The 15,235-nt window shown below is 35.9% G+C and overlaps 1 long non-coding RNA gene across 1 annotated transcript in view; it reads left to right on the forward strand.

The window, feature by feature from the left end:
• The window catches only part of LOC134477354 (uncharacterized), a 123,783-nt gene that overhangs the window by 57,956 nt on the left and 50,592 nt on the right, over window positions 1-15,235 (forward strand). Inside the window, exon 3 of the long non-coding RNA XR_010049356.1 lies at window positions 1,531-1,664. This is a non-coding gene — a long non-coding RNA (uncharacterized LOC134477354). The remainder of the gene's footprint in view (window positions 1-1,530; window positions 1,665-15,235) is intronic.

The following is a 15,235-nucleotide window of genomic DNA, read 5'->3' on the forward strand; positions in this document are numbered from 1 at the left end:
TATGTTAAAATATACATTAGGACATTTCAATATGCTAAAATCTTGAGGAAAAAAGGCCAAAAATTATTTGTCACTGGAGTAAAAGGAGAAATAAATCTTTCTGACCTCAGCAAGAGATGAATCTAAGAATTTAGAATTATTAGTAAAACTTCCATGTAAAAATTTCAGATAGACATGCAGAGAAATGTAAGGGTGTAGTTATGTATATATTTCTTATTGGAGAATGAAATCTGGGCAGGGTGGATGGAATAAGCGATGTTTACAGCTTAAGAAATGCCTTACTCCACACCATGAAGAGCTAACCTTGCTTTCTTTGTATCAGCTCTCTATTTCCTTAAAAAGAAGTTGATAGTGTTGTGGAAAACTCACCTCCTGAAGACAGCAAAAACAGAACCCAAGATGAGTAAACTGGCGTTATGTAAAAGTGAGAAGTAACTGCAGTTTTTGCCCACACCCCCAAGAAAGCAAGGTGAAAGAATGCTTCAAAAGAATCAGATTTGAATAATAGAAAATAGCATGGTATTCCCCACGGTACACGTTCAGTCATGGGAAGGAGGAGTAATTAATGTAATTGCCAATACTAGACAATTACCACTAAAACAATTTCTACAAAGCCCTTCCTGAGACCATCCTTCTAAACAACACATATCCCCTTACTGATCATGTTTTCTCACATTGATCAGCCTCAGCGATCAACACAGCTGATAGTGCAAGTATCTGTTCCTCTCAAACTTGGCATATATATATATATATATATATATATATATATATATGTAGATGTACATGTACGTGTGTGTGTGTGTGCATGTGTATCTCCTTAGTTTTTCCCAGTATACTTGCAAGCGTTTTATAATATAGAAATATTGGAGCATATTTGTCTGTAATTTTTCCAATATGTCTTATGTAGCATATAAAACTAAAAGACAATAAGACAATTGTGATACCCAAATTTTTTTCAGTGTTGGCCATATATTTAGCATTGTTTCAAGAGCTTTACACTTATTAGCTGATTTATCATTAAAACTGTTACGTGAGATAGATGCTACTCTTCTTCCCAATTTAAACTTAAAGAAACTGAGGCAGAAGGAGGTTCATTATCTTTACCACAGTTGCTCAGCTAATGTTTGCTCTCGGGCAAAGCTCTGACACTAGAGCTTTGGTCCAATGTAGCATTTAATGTATTTTTAATTGTATTCAAATTCTAAAATGATAACAGACATAAATTAGAGGGTTTAGCTAGAAACTATGATAAGATTTAGGGTCAAGTAAAGTGTGGCCCTTAAGAAAACTAAGAAATCATTTTCCCAAAGGCTCTGGATTTGTGACCCACAGAAACAGTTTTAACATCTACACAAGGAAAACATGACTTTTGGATCTTTGGATGGAATCTTCTGCAATGCCTCTGTTTCAATGGGTTGTTACAGGATTTGAAGACAAATGTGAGTAGTCATCATGATAGTAACCAGAAAAAAACATCCTAAACACAACATCACCTCCTTACTGAAATTATAAATTTCTGTCACTTTCTAGTTAATTACTGACTGTGGTGGAAAGAAAGGAGCAGAGTCACATTTGGTGGCTTCAGTAGCATTCAGAGTGCAGAAAGGAGCACCATCAAGTCTTGCACCACCCTTGGACACCAAGTTCCCCTGTCAACTACCATGGTAAGTACCTTCCTTTTGATCCTTTAAAGCCAGCAGAGTGCATCCAACTTGTAAGTAGAGCTCAACTGTGACTACCACAGCTACTGTCCCATTTTGTTCTAGTTTTCAGCTCTGTGTTTCTGTGATCTAATCATGCTTCAACTTCAGTTTCTTTCAGTTAGAAAGCCTTTGATAATTTTGTTTTGACATCTCCACTCCTGATTTCAGAGATTCCAAATCTAACGTTATAGTTCTATCTCTGTGACTAATTGGCCCAGATGACCATCAGCTCAAGTTCTCATAGAACAATATTTGACAACAAACAATATCACATTAGAATACAAATTCTATACCCTCACTCCCATTACTTTTACCACACCAGAAACATGATATGCATAGGGCTTATTCTGTGGATCAATGGTAGTAGGGAGATTTTTATCCAGCTGAAGTCCTACTATTTAGGCATATGATAAAATAAGAAAAATAAACTTATCAGACCATTGTTCAACAGTTTACAAAGACGCGTACAATCCTGTTGACTCTAGTGCACGTGCCTCTTTGCAATGCGACTTTGCCACTTCTCACAGGAAGATGCAGAGTTTATCTCCTCTGGTCTCTGACTTGCCTCCACCAGTAGAACACAGCAGGCGGGACATCGCATGACCTCAAACCTCAAGTGCGAAAGATTTTTCAACTTCTTTTCTTAGGCTTTTGCTCCCACAAGAATACCACTTCTATAAAGAAGCTTGGGCCAGGCAACAAGCCACTCAGCCTACAGGAAGAATCAATTTTCAGACATGGGAGTGAGGCTACTCAGCCTCAGGAGAGCTGCTAGGTAGCTGTAGCCAGATGAGTGATCTTACAAAGACCAGGAGAAAAATTTCACACTCACTGCAGACCAAATTTCACACTCAGTCCAAGCTAGCAATTCATGAGCAGAAAAATTATAATTAAAAAGAAACAGGTTGTGATAAGGTTTGTTATGAAGAAATAACTAACAGATAAAAACTCTAAATGCTAACTGAGGTACATGTGAGTCAGTTTTCTGTTGCTCTAACAATTAGCAGAGATAATCAATTTAAAAATGAAGGTTCACTCGGGCTCACACTTTTGGAGGCTGTAGTCCATAATCAGTTAGCCCTGCTCTGCGAGCCTGCAGTGAGGCAGCACACCATGGAAGGAATATACAAAGGAGCCAGATCACTCACCTCAGGAATGAGAAGGACATGGAAAAGAGAGAAAAGAAAGGGCTGAGTTCCACTATCCCCGTGAAGATCATGCCTTCTAAATCCTAAAGACCTCATGCAGAAGCTCCAATTATTAGAAGTTCTTAAAGCCAAGCTGGGAACCATGTCAATAGCACAGAGGTCTTTGGGGGACACTTGAAAGAATAATAAAATCCAAAATGCACAAGAAATAGTGTAAAAATGAAAGGGAAAGAAAGTGCTCAAAAGGAAAGAAAAACTGGGATGGGGAAAGGAGAAAAGGAAGAAAAGAGAAAAGATTATATGTATATAGGTACACACATATTTATGTGTATATACATATATATATATATATATAATCTCTTAAATTCATTTAAAAAAAGCATGTGCTTTCATTGTTTGATCATTTTTTATTCCTAAATCCTGTAACCTGAACAACTACTTCTAAGATAACAATATGCCACATATTAACTGGTTTCAATTTCCTACTATTTTTTGAAATGCTGTATCATTTCTTTTTTGTTTTTAAAATTAAAAAAATCCAAACAATAACAACACACGAAAAGCAATACCTCTTATCATGATAGTGTGACACAAACATTATTACCATGATACAAACATACGATTTTCTTAACAGTCATAATTTAAGAGGTATGTGTCTAACTGCCCTTCTAATACCACTGTTTCTACCTCTATTATTGCTACTATAGCTCACATGTGCAAATGGGGGCACACACACTTTGGTACCCTGCCTATTTGCTCATATGTTCTTTGTGGTTTTTCTTTTCTCAGCGTCCGTGTTGCCATATTTCCAGCTCAGTACACTTAACGAGGGTCCTTCCCTATATCCACCTCTATTCTATGAGGAACAGCGATCACTTACTGTGCACCAGGAACTGTTCAGGCAGATAACCATTATTCTGCACAGTTTATACATGACATGACAGAGGTGTAATAGATTAATCCTGCTCAAAGTCTCTGAGCTAACAATAGATGCAGACAGACTGTAAATCCAGTCAAATTCAAGTCTTGCCCTTAAAAGGGTCACCATACTTACTGCACTACATTCTCTGGGTGACCCCTAGGCACCCCAGCATTTACACATTTAAATCAAAGCTTATCTCACATATCTGCATATTTCCTACTTTGATTAATGATTGCCACTTATTTAGCCAAGTTGGAAATCTCGCTGTCTTCCTTATTCCCCAACATTATAAGGAATGCAGGCTTCACTCTGTCTCACTGTCATTGCTTTACAAGAGAACACCATCATCTTTAACTTAAACAAATGTATAAGCTTGTTGCTGGTCTCCAAATTTATGGTTGAATGAGTCACTTTTTCTTTTTTCTGTTCTTTTTTCTTTCCAGTTCATTTCCACCTCACCACCAAAAATGATATACATTATCAACAGGGTCAGAAGTTTCAGAGGTACAAGACAGTGACTAGATGTGATTGTGAGTGCTCCTGTATGTATGTGTGTGCTTGTAGTAAATGAGTGTTGCTTGAGGGTAAAGTGACCAATTCCTTCTACTTTGTCCCAGACTTTCTCTGCTTTAAAACTAAAAATCTTATATCTCAAGGAGGCCTTCACTTCCAGGAAAATTGGAATGATGTCACTGGTCTTTAAAGAAATGTTTAACTAAGTAATTGAGTGTGTAAGGGAGGGAATGCTAATGCTATTGCATTAGCATATTGGAATTAGGACTTTCCTAACTCATAGCCTTTGTTTTCCCAGAGAGTTAAACACTCCTTAATTTTATATACCTTCATTTAAGCCACCTTTCTCCTGTATTTTGCAACAAAATGGTTCCTTCTTAAAATAATTTCTTCACTTGTTTTCAGCCATCACACTCCCTTGATTTCCCTCTAACTTCGATTTCTCAATATCTTTTGATTAGTTTTCTTCTATGTCTCTTATTGTAGAATACCCCAAGTTTCTGTTTGACCATATTTTCTCTAGTGTTGGCTACTGGACAACTGACTTCACCTACTCAGTTCTTAAGTGCCAAATCAATTATAGTGTAGGGATAGAAGAGAAGAAAAAGTATCCTTATTGTTTATTTTTTAAAATATTTATAATGGAAAGTGCTAGTGCTTTCCCATTCAAAGGGAGAAATATTTGGACAGCCACAATCCTTTTCCAGTACAAACTAGATGATAAAAATTCACAACAGGAAGAATCAGAATTTGCATATGCTATGAAGGCAGATTTCTCAGAATACACAAAATATAAACTATAATTGCTCTTAAAGTGACAAAGCAAATATGTTGGTTTCCCTCCCCAGGGACAAATGACAAAAGAAACTAAGAGTTCAGGATTGTAACACTAACAATATCTCCTGCTGGAACATAAAGACTGAGGAATATGTGTCCCCCTATAGCAAATATCATTTTATGCTACTGGCTTTGCTTTATACCTCCTGTCCCCACATCTCTCTGAGCTTCAGATTGCACATCTACCTGCCTACCCAGCCACCTGAAAGACCCTTTCCGTCGATTTGTATTACTCTGCTGGGCTACTACTGTAAAATAAGTCTGGGAAGCCTAAACAACAGAAATTTATTCTTTGATTGTTATGGAAGTTGAAAGTCCATGATTTATAATGCTCAAGGACACTTCTAGACCACAAAGTAATTCTCAAAAAATTTAAGTGGATTCAAACCACCAAAGTATGTTCTTGGATTGCAAGTGAATGGAATTACTATTATTTGTATTTAAATACAAATAAAAGCAAAAGTATCCCCAAATAATTTCCAGTTATATGTTAGCTAAGTACACTTTTAAACAAACCAAATATTAGAGGAGTAATTAAGAAGTAGTTTGACTGGAATGAAACTGAAAATGCAAGATACCAAAATTTGAAAAGTATATCCAAATTTGAAGAACTAGAACACTTTCATTAAAAAGAAGAAAAGTTTGAAATCGATAACCTGATTTTTTTCCTTAACCAACTAGAAAATGAAAAAAAATGAAACCTAAAGTAAAGAAAATGAGAAAGATCAAAGTGGGAAACAATGAAACAGAAAACAGAAAATGATAGAGAAAATCAATAAATTTTTAAAAAACTTGTTTCTGAGAAAATGAATAAAATTGATACTTTTATCACAAAAAAGAGACAAAAAAAGAAGCAGAAACAAAAACAGCAATCTGTACCACGAATGAGAGTAGTGATACTAAAAACTCTACCAATAAAATGCAAATAAAGAAGTGTTAAGAACAAATATATACCAGTAAGCTCAACAACCTTGATGAAAATATACAAAGTTCTTGCTTTGGATGATATTCCATAGAACCTTCTAATGCTATGGAAAAAACCCTGTACCTACTGAGGAAATATAGTTTTCTTTTAAAATTTATCTGGAAAGAAATGGAATGAAAATAATCCCACAAAGAAAATTCTAGGCCCAAATTTTTTCACTGGTGAATGCCACCAAAGATTTAAATAAGAGCTAAGATTCGTTCTCCACAAACCCTTCTAGGAAATTAAAGAAGAACGGATACTTTTTAACTCAATCTGTAAGGCTAGCATTACTCTGACACCAAAATCAAAGGTATTATAAGTAATGAAAACCACACACCAATATTCTTCCTGAGCACACATGCAGTTTCTCAATGAAATTTTAGCAAATTGAAAGGGACAACATAGCTCACATCCAAGTGAGGTTTGTCCTAAAATTAGGGTGGGAAGACGAAGATTTGCATAGCTAGACTGGAATAAGACAGGGCACTGATAGACTGGGATGAATAGGGAAGTGGGGAGAATGAATGCATTGTGAGGATCAAAGCATATGTTACAATCATTAGACTTCGCTGGTTCTGGTGACCCTGAAGAAACAGTGGGATGTTAGGTCCCTCTTTAGACAGACAAGAAACATTAGGACAGGGAGAGTAGATCACAGAAAGAATAATCAACTTCATTGTAAAAATGGGATTTTTAATCTGAGTGAGATATAGGGAAACTATTGCAGGGTTTTGAACAGATAAGAAATATTACCACTCCTATGTACACTTCACAATCTAGTTTGACAAGATCATATTGAAACAGATTAAGGCTGTAATCAAGGAGACCAAGCAGTATCTAAACTACGGTATTCTGTAAACTATAAGCCGTTCACACACAATAATTATTTAAATACTGTGATGAGAACTCCGGATGTAGGGTGACCCCTGAAGCTCGGGATGAGGGAGTCAACAAATCCTTTTATCATCCATCCCTGAGTTTTATTGTCACAAAGTGGGAGGAGCCTAAAATAACACTTCATTCTTTAGTATGATAGCTTGGTCTCAGCTTGACTGTGATACCAATGATGTGCAATATCTAATCTCTCTCCAAGGAGCCGATCTTCCTTGAATCATCTATCTATAGTATTGTTAATCTGCTTAACACTACAGAGGCCTCTTCAGGATCTAATTCCTACACAGCCAGAGAAACCTCCATTTACTCTTGGAAGCAGCAAGGCAATGGGCTCCCAGGAGCTAAAAATATTGGAAATGCTGTTTGTCTACAATATCCAGAGAGACAACTTATTAAACTTCCTTGTAGTGGAGAACCAAAAACCGGAGGCAACACATGATAAACAGAGCTGAGGATCAGGTACCATGTTCATAGGAAAGGCTGTGAATGGAGAGAATGCCTGTTTGTGTGTGTGTGTGTGTGTGTGTGTGTGTGTGTGTGTATGTGTGTGTGATTTTCAATAGTCAGGGTGGTATTAACCAATATGCTGTGTGCTTTTTAAAAATGTTCATAAGTCAACACAAGCCTAGTTTAGCATTCTACGTCACAATTATTCAATTTTTTTTACTGTCAGGTGTTTAACAGAACCTTATGCATGCTGAGCAGACCCCGTATGTTTGGCACACCCCTAGCCCTAATTTGTTTTAATATGCCTAAGAAGGCAACACAATAATGAGCGAATTAAGTCCCTTTACAAGTGGACAGGGAAGAGCTTTTTGGAGGAAGTGAATGCTGTGTCAATTATTGTCAGTTTCATCCACAGATAAATGAAGAAGAAGAGACACTAAGATACCCAGTGCTAATTCTGTAGCATTATGATATAAAATCTAGCAATACTATTATTCTCTGTTCAGAGTGATATTAGTCTAGTCTCTTATGTTCAATTTCAGCATACATAAAGATAAGGACAATTACTTCGAAGATAATGAGAGACATTATGGCAGTCATTATTGACTTTACCAATGTCAGGTCTTGAAGACCTAAAAAACCTTCATCATCCTGTAATGACTTGATTAGTTCTATAATGTTCAGTATGTATTCAATGTGTGTGAAGATGGGGACAACTATTTGGAAGAAAGCTAGAGACAATAAGACAGATAGTGAAGATCTCCAGTGGACTTGCTTTGAAATCCTTGTTTCTTAAAATTGTTTCCTTATGATCTGTTTTGTTATGTTTAATCTTACCCTCTTTAAAATAAAAAATTTTGAAAAGTCAGTTTGTTGACATGTAAATGCTTTTCACGTGTAGCCTCTGCAGTTTCTGTTTAGCACAGAGGCCTTCCACCTGGGAAAGTCCAGCTTGTCAGTGACATTTCCGGCTGGTTTTAAAGTCACTTTTGCCCTCTGTACGCTTCAGAGTGATGTTTTCTAAGCTGAACATTTTTTGGAAAACTGTATTTGCTCTTCTCTACTGAAACAGAAGTTATGAACCAACTAACCTACACATTTCACCTTGAAATGTTACGTGGAAATTACTGCCTACAAAACACACACACACACACACACACACACACACACACACACACACACACACACGGATAGGCACAAGTACAGCCTGTTTTCAATGTTTGCAGGTTCCCCTGAGTTCTATTAAATAGCTTTGGAATGTTTGAAAATCTAAAACGTTTCTTAGAAATTTGTATAACAAGATTTTTTTCTACAGAAAGATTTGTGAGATAGAATTATTTTGTCTTAGTTACATATTACGGTTAATAGATGTTTATTGACATCTACCTTTGCTACTTAGCATTCATAATGTTACAGCTGTGTACACCTTAAATCCTTGCATTAAAGACTTCAGCTAAGTGAGGGATCAAAGCAGATGCAAGCAGTTATAATTTTAAGAGAGCTAATCTGAAGAGTATAAACAAGGAACTTTATATTAATAAAAATATATTCAAAGGAGAATTTTTAGGTAATTATATTTATTGATTGACTAATCAATAAACATGCCAACTTGGTATTGATAGTATATAATAAAAATGTAAAATAAAATGACATTGAGATAAAATTGTTTTGCTATTATATTTTTCTTTTTTTTATTTTTTGTCTTTTTCATTTTTTTATCGGCACCGGGGATCGAACTCACGACTGCCTGCTTTTGCAAGGCAGGTGCTTATGCTGCTGAGCTAAATCCCCAGCCCCCTGTTATATTTTTCTAATTGATGCTATTTAGCCCAAATGTAAAGGTAGAACAGTGAAAAGTTTATGTTTGGGTAATCAGACTCTTACTACCCTTGTCTTCTTGATGCTTAAAAATTTTTAAAAAGTTTGCAATTATGATTTATTATGTTTATAACTGAAATATTAAAGTGACACTGATTATCTACAATAATTAAGAAAACCATGTTCTCAATCTGGAGTGAATGTATAATATCATACAATTAGCCTCAAGTATCAGAATTCCCACCAACTGTTACTAAAGAACCTCCTTAAGGATAACAGGGTCTTTAAGAAGTGAACTTGATATTCATCCATCAGCATCTCCCAAGCGTGAAGAAAAAAGCTCAAATTGTTTTAAAATACAGGTGTTACATAACCACGATGAGTCAAAGTCCAAAACTTTTATTATAGAAGTAAATGATGAAGGCACCAATGCACACTATCCAGCAGAGATGGGTGCTAGAGAATGCGAGGCGGCGTGACTGATGAAACAGTTACCAAAATACTAAGAACTTCACCCAGAGGTGGAATGTCTGTATTAGTGCTTCAGAAAATTTTATCTTTTTTTCCCTTGTCTTTAAAACAGAAAAAGAAATATACAGATATTTCAGTTTCCTTCGATAGTTTAGATACTTGGCAATGACTCCACGTGGTGGAGGTGGTAGTGGTGACGGAGGTGTTTCATGAGGGCCATTCTCAATGGCCCACTGAAATTCATGAGTGGATGGATGAGCAGAATGGGTAATGGGTCAAGAAATTTAGCACAGAGCTAGGGAAAGAGAAGCGTCATGAAGGAATCTCACCTAGTAGGTCATTCCTTGGGCTAAAAATTCTTCATTGCTTTCCTCCTGTTTATTTTTTTTCAGTTTATAGAAAATATGTGAGAAATAAAATTAAAGGCCATCCTTTGAAATTAGTCTATGAAATTATTGAACCAGCCACACCGACTAAATTTATTTGTCTCCTTGTTTGGGGACTATTTTGACACTACTGTTTATGAACACATTTTTTGGAATGTGGGACCAATAAGATCAGGTCATTCTAGTCCTGATTATTACTGAAAATACGGGTGGAGAAGGCTGGCCTTCAGGTTCCTATTCTGACTTCTCAAATCAATGCTGTGACATTGAAATGTCTTCCTGTCTCAGATCTTAGCCACCTGATAGGATACAAAGAGGCCTCAAAAGGCCACAGCTCCTCTTGTATCAGTAACTGTTCTTACCCTCTACAGATTGTAGGAATTTCCAGTGCAGGAGTTTGGAGGGTGTGCACCCTGGACAAAGCTGGAACTGAAGTCCTGACCACATAAGTGTTTGTATAGTTTTCCTTTTTCTCCTTAGATGTAGAAAATGTGTTTTAGGAAGGATGAAAATAATGAGCATGAAAGTAATTTGAACTTGTTTGTAAGAAGGTTTGTTTATTTGCTATCTTTTCTGTGTTTAACTCAGCATTAAAGGAAACCACAAAATTCTTCTTACAAAGCTGTGGAGAATCAATAAGCCTCTGATTTTAAAAAGATCAGAGCAAGCCAGATATGGTGGTACACTCCTATAATTTCAGCACTGGGGAGGCTGAGGCGTGAGGACTGCCATGAGTTCAGAGCCAGTTTGAACTATAAAGCAAGACCACCAAAATGATCAGAACAAATAAGTGTATATTAGGTAACATAAAATGAGATAATTAAGTGAAAAATTAAACAGTAGCTTTCCTTTATGTTTATTAGCAACAATTTCAAAAATGAAGAAAAAAGTTATTCCTCCAAATCAGGAACAAGAAAGAAAACCTGTAAGATACTTCGAAGGGATACTGAATAGAAAGATACTTGATAAAATAATCAGTCCTCCTCAAATTAATTAATAGCTAATGAAACTTTAACTCTAATATCTTACTTTAAATCATATAAAGTTATGAAATTATTGAAAAGATAAATGAGAGATATGACCTTTTACAAAGACTAACATACAGCCAGGCATGATGGTGTGTGCCTATAATTCCAACATTCTGGGAGGCAAAAGGATCACAAATTTGAATCCAGCTTGAGTAATTTAGCAACTTGGCAAGAGGATCTCTAAATAAAAAATAGGAACATAGCCCACTGCAAAGGCACTGGATAAACAAATAAATAAATTTTCACAAGGGAAAGTGGGGTACTTGGTGTATAGATATTAAAATTGTTTACAAAATACAAAACTAAAAAAAACTATTATAAACACTATTATAAAACACTATTATACTTGATCAGATTAGCATGACACCATTATAGAGAGAGACAAATCAGCATTATTAGGAAAAAGATTCAGCTGTCTATGGTAACTTGATATGTGACAAAATTAACATTTTCAATTTACTGTTTGTGTTGGAGGGATCCAAGCTATTTACTAAATGCTGTTATACTTCTTGATACCTTCAGGGAAAAACAAACTTTGATCTCTGTGCCAACTAAGCATAAAAATGTCAAACCAACTTAAGATGTATGGGGGCCTACTAACATGCTTATACTCATGAATTTATTTTATCTCAGCCTTAATGTAATGTATGTGTGTGTGTATATATATATATATATGTATGAATGCATATATAAAGATATAGGTAGATATCTTATTTAATCATCTTTAAATGTAGCGAATTATTCATTATGTAACTAATGTCTTTTTGCTGGACAACTGGCTTGGTTCCATTTATTAAAGGGCACATTATAGAAGAAGAATTAATAAGCTGAAAAATCTGAACATTTAAAATGTTAGTAGTATTGGTAAATTCCTGGCACAAAATTCTAGAAGAAATTCCTCGCCTACTTTCTTTTTTAAGGGATTATTTTTAGTTGATTCATGTCTTAGTTTCCACACTGTTGTACTTGATCAGGATACTAAGTATTGACTGAGCAATTTTTTTGCTCTTGGTAGAGAAATGAGGAGTAAACCAGGAAGCGTAGGAAGACTGGAGAGATACAAAAGAAAATTCTTACCCATAGGCTTTTCCCCAAAAGTAGAAAAAAAAAGGATGTCTAAGTACTAAATTGGGTGATAATGCCTATGATAAATGCTTTAGAAGAATCAGGGGTAAAATAAAATATTGTTGAAAAAATTTGGTTATTTTCTCCAAAAATATTCACTCAAATTTAGCCTTAATATTTATGGTGATTAAAGTTGATAATAATATCCAGATAACTGACTGAATGAAATAAGTTCTTCTACACTCTAGAAAAATAAAACCTCATATCACATGAATGATCCCAGGACAAAGTCAATGAAAGGAAAGAGAGGACTGCGAATACTACAGCAGTATTTATTAACCAGATAATCCATGCCAGTGCTTTGATCCCATTCTTTTCTATTTTATTCACTTCAGACATGATATGGAAAGAGAATATTTTCCCAACAATTCTCTAAAATAAGAGGTAGTTTTAAGGACGAAAGATTTAAAAAGTTACCACCTACAGAGCTCCTACTGTATCATAAGCACCACGCTGGAATCTTGAAGCTCACTTGCTTCCCTTACATGCTTAATACTCTAACACACAGGCAAAGATGCTTTCAAACCAACTGCTGAATAGGAATTCCTCATACCGAATGGAGTCTTCAGAGGCACAGCCTTAAGGTTTAGCATTTTTATATTCAGAGCAGAGGTTAACAGTGTATGAAAGTGGATCTTAGCTGACAAGAGCCAACCCACTCAGACAAGCCTGTGAGATTATCCTCCCATCATCACAGTCACTAGGCGCCCTGCAGCTTCACAGCAGCTAATGGAACATAAACCACTGTGCTTCTAATCGTGGTAACTCTCCAGTACCATTTATGCTCCCAAGGCCCCGCTGATCAGGCCAGGACTGGACTTTCCCTGAGACCATCTACTTGATCAGCAGTGTGCCCTCTTTTGTTTTGACTCCTTGTCTCTGTGGCAGGATTTTGTGTAGAGCACCCCATCAAGTCATTTAATCTGAATCTTTTTTTCAGTTTCTGCTTTGGAAGATCCAAACTAAGGTGAAGGAGATTTGGTACCCTATCCACATTTCCATTTACCAGAGCTAATAGTTTTTAATCTTCACAATGACTCTTCAAAGTAGGCAGAGCTGTTATTCAGGCTGGCATGCTGAGCCACATTTAGCAAAAGCACGTCCTAGAAAAAACAAGAGTCAACTGCTTAAACAGCCAACAGAGGCTAGCTTTATATCTATATCTATTTGACAATCCAACTTTCAGGTCGTCTATTCTGACTTGCAACAAAGTTGTACCTTCAGAGGAAACTTAGAGCTGAGAAGACAGAAACTGTATGTTTTAAAAAATATAACAATATCACTGGTCTAAATATTTAAAATTAAGCACAGTTATTTTTAATGCATATTATATAGAATATATTAAATAAGCATTTTTAAATTAACATGCCTGGACTCTAAGACCTCAGTACTGTAAGTTCTGTAGGCTTAGAGTCTTCACTACGTGGAACTTCCCCTACAGCTAAACTCATATTCTCAGAAGAGAGATTTTTAAACTGAATGCTGATACTATTTATGTACTTCACCTTCCAGTTAGGGAGGCTAGGACCAACAATAGAATCATAACTACACAAATCTAGAAATCTGAGATAAAATTCTAAGTGGATTGGATCTTTCTGAATCAGTTATCCAGTCTTGAGGTAAGATTTCTTATGCAAGTATGCACTAAGGGGAAACTGTCAAGCTTGGTCAGATGGAATAAAATTTAATTAACATGGGCTTGATTTTAAAGCAGTTTGAACATCATTGTATGTTGTAGCTCATTGTTGATTGCCATATAATAGATCTACCTAGTCAGGCTGGTAACTAAAACTGGACTTCTCTCACTAATCCTACACAGTAGGTTCATAGGCTTCAGTGGTCTCTTAATGAGAGACTGCCTCTGAATCACTCTTGGAAACCTAGGTCCTATGCCTCAGAAATGGAGTGAAGTGTAGCAAATGACAGAACAGGGCAATACAGGTGAAAAAGAATTATCTTTAGTGATAACCCACCATTGTAGAATAGTAGGTCCACCAGTCTATCCTCACATCTAGTTTTCTGAACATCTTTTTCACTGATGAGCTGTAGATTTATAAATGTAGTGGAATGCTGAAACAATTGTTTCTAAGACTTCTTTAGAAAATTTCTCACAGCACTACATTCATAAGGCAATGACCTTGTCTTCAGCTCCCTCATAACTCAAATGTTTTTTGAGAATTTCAGAATATGCTTCATATGTCATTAAATCCAGAACATGTGTATTTTCCCCTTTCTGAGTTAGTTCCTTTCAGATGACACAATGGAGAAGGGCTGTCAGAGAAGACACTAATTATACTGTCGTAAAGATGTCATTTTTCTCCCCAGTGCTGGAAGGCAGTCAGGAATGAGCCGTGACATCCGTCTAAGAGACATGAGATTTATAACTACAGAGTTCACAGTAGAAAGTGCAGAGAGGGAAATAGCAGGACAGGTGAATGCATTCAGCTATATTATAGCACAAAAAAAGAATAAATCTCTTATGTCTGTCAAAGCAGATGGATCTAGAAAGAGGTCAGTCTTCAGGACCACGATGATCAGAGTAGTTTATTTTTTCCACAGATCTCAAGTCTATGATGTTTTTCAAAAAATCTTGCAAATCAAATAACCAATATAAAAATATTAATACGGGAAATAATGTTAATAGTTAACTTCAATTTCTCCAGCACAGTACTGACTTTAGATCAGCACTTCTTGGATCCAATCTATTTGCATCAGAATCATCCAGGAGGCTTCTTAAAACAATAAAAGTAGGCACAGGCAAATCTATTTAGTCATTAAAGAATCTACATTTAAAATAATGTCCCCCAGTGATCTAGGTTCACACCAAAGTTGAGAACAATGACTTTGCTCTCAGTAATCAAGATTAGAAACATGCAAGCTTGGAAAATGTTTTTATTTTTCAGATCACTTTCTTTCCTAGTACAGATTTGGTCTCAGAAAACGTACTGACTTTCTTGCTACATCCTTGGACTCGTT

The sequence above is a fragment of the Cavia porcellus genome, unplaced genomic scaffold, assembly GCF_034190915.1.
Source record: "Cavia porcellus strain 051 isolate PalLab524CR breed Dunkin Hartley unplaced genomic scaffold, mCavPor4.1 scaffold_8, whole genome shotgun sequence".
In the NCBI taxonomy this organism is placed as follows: domain Eukaryota; kingdom Metazoa; phylum Chordata; class Mammalia; order Rodentia; family Caviidae; genus Cavia; species Cavia porcellus.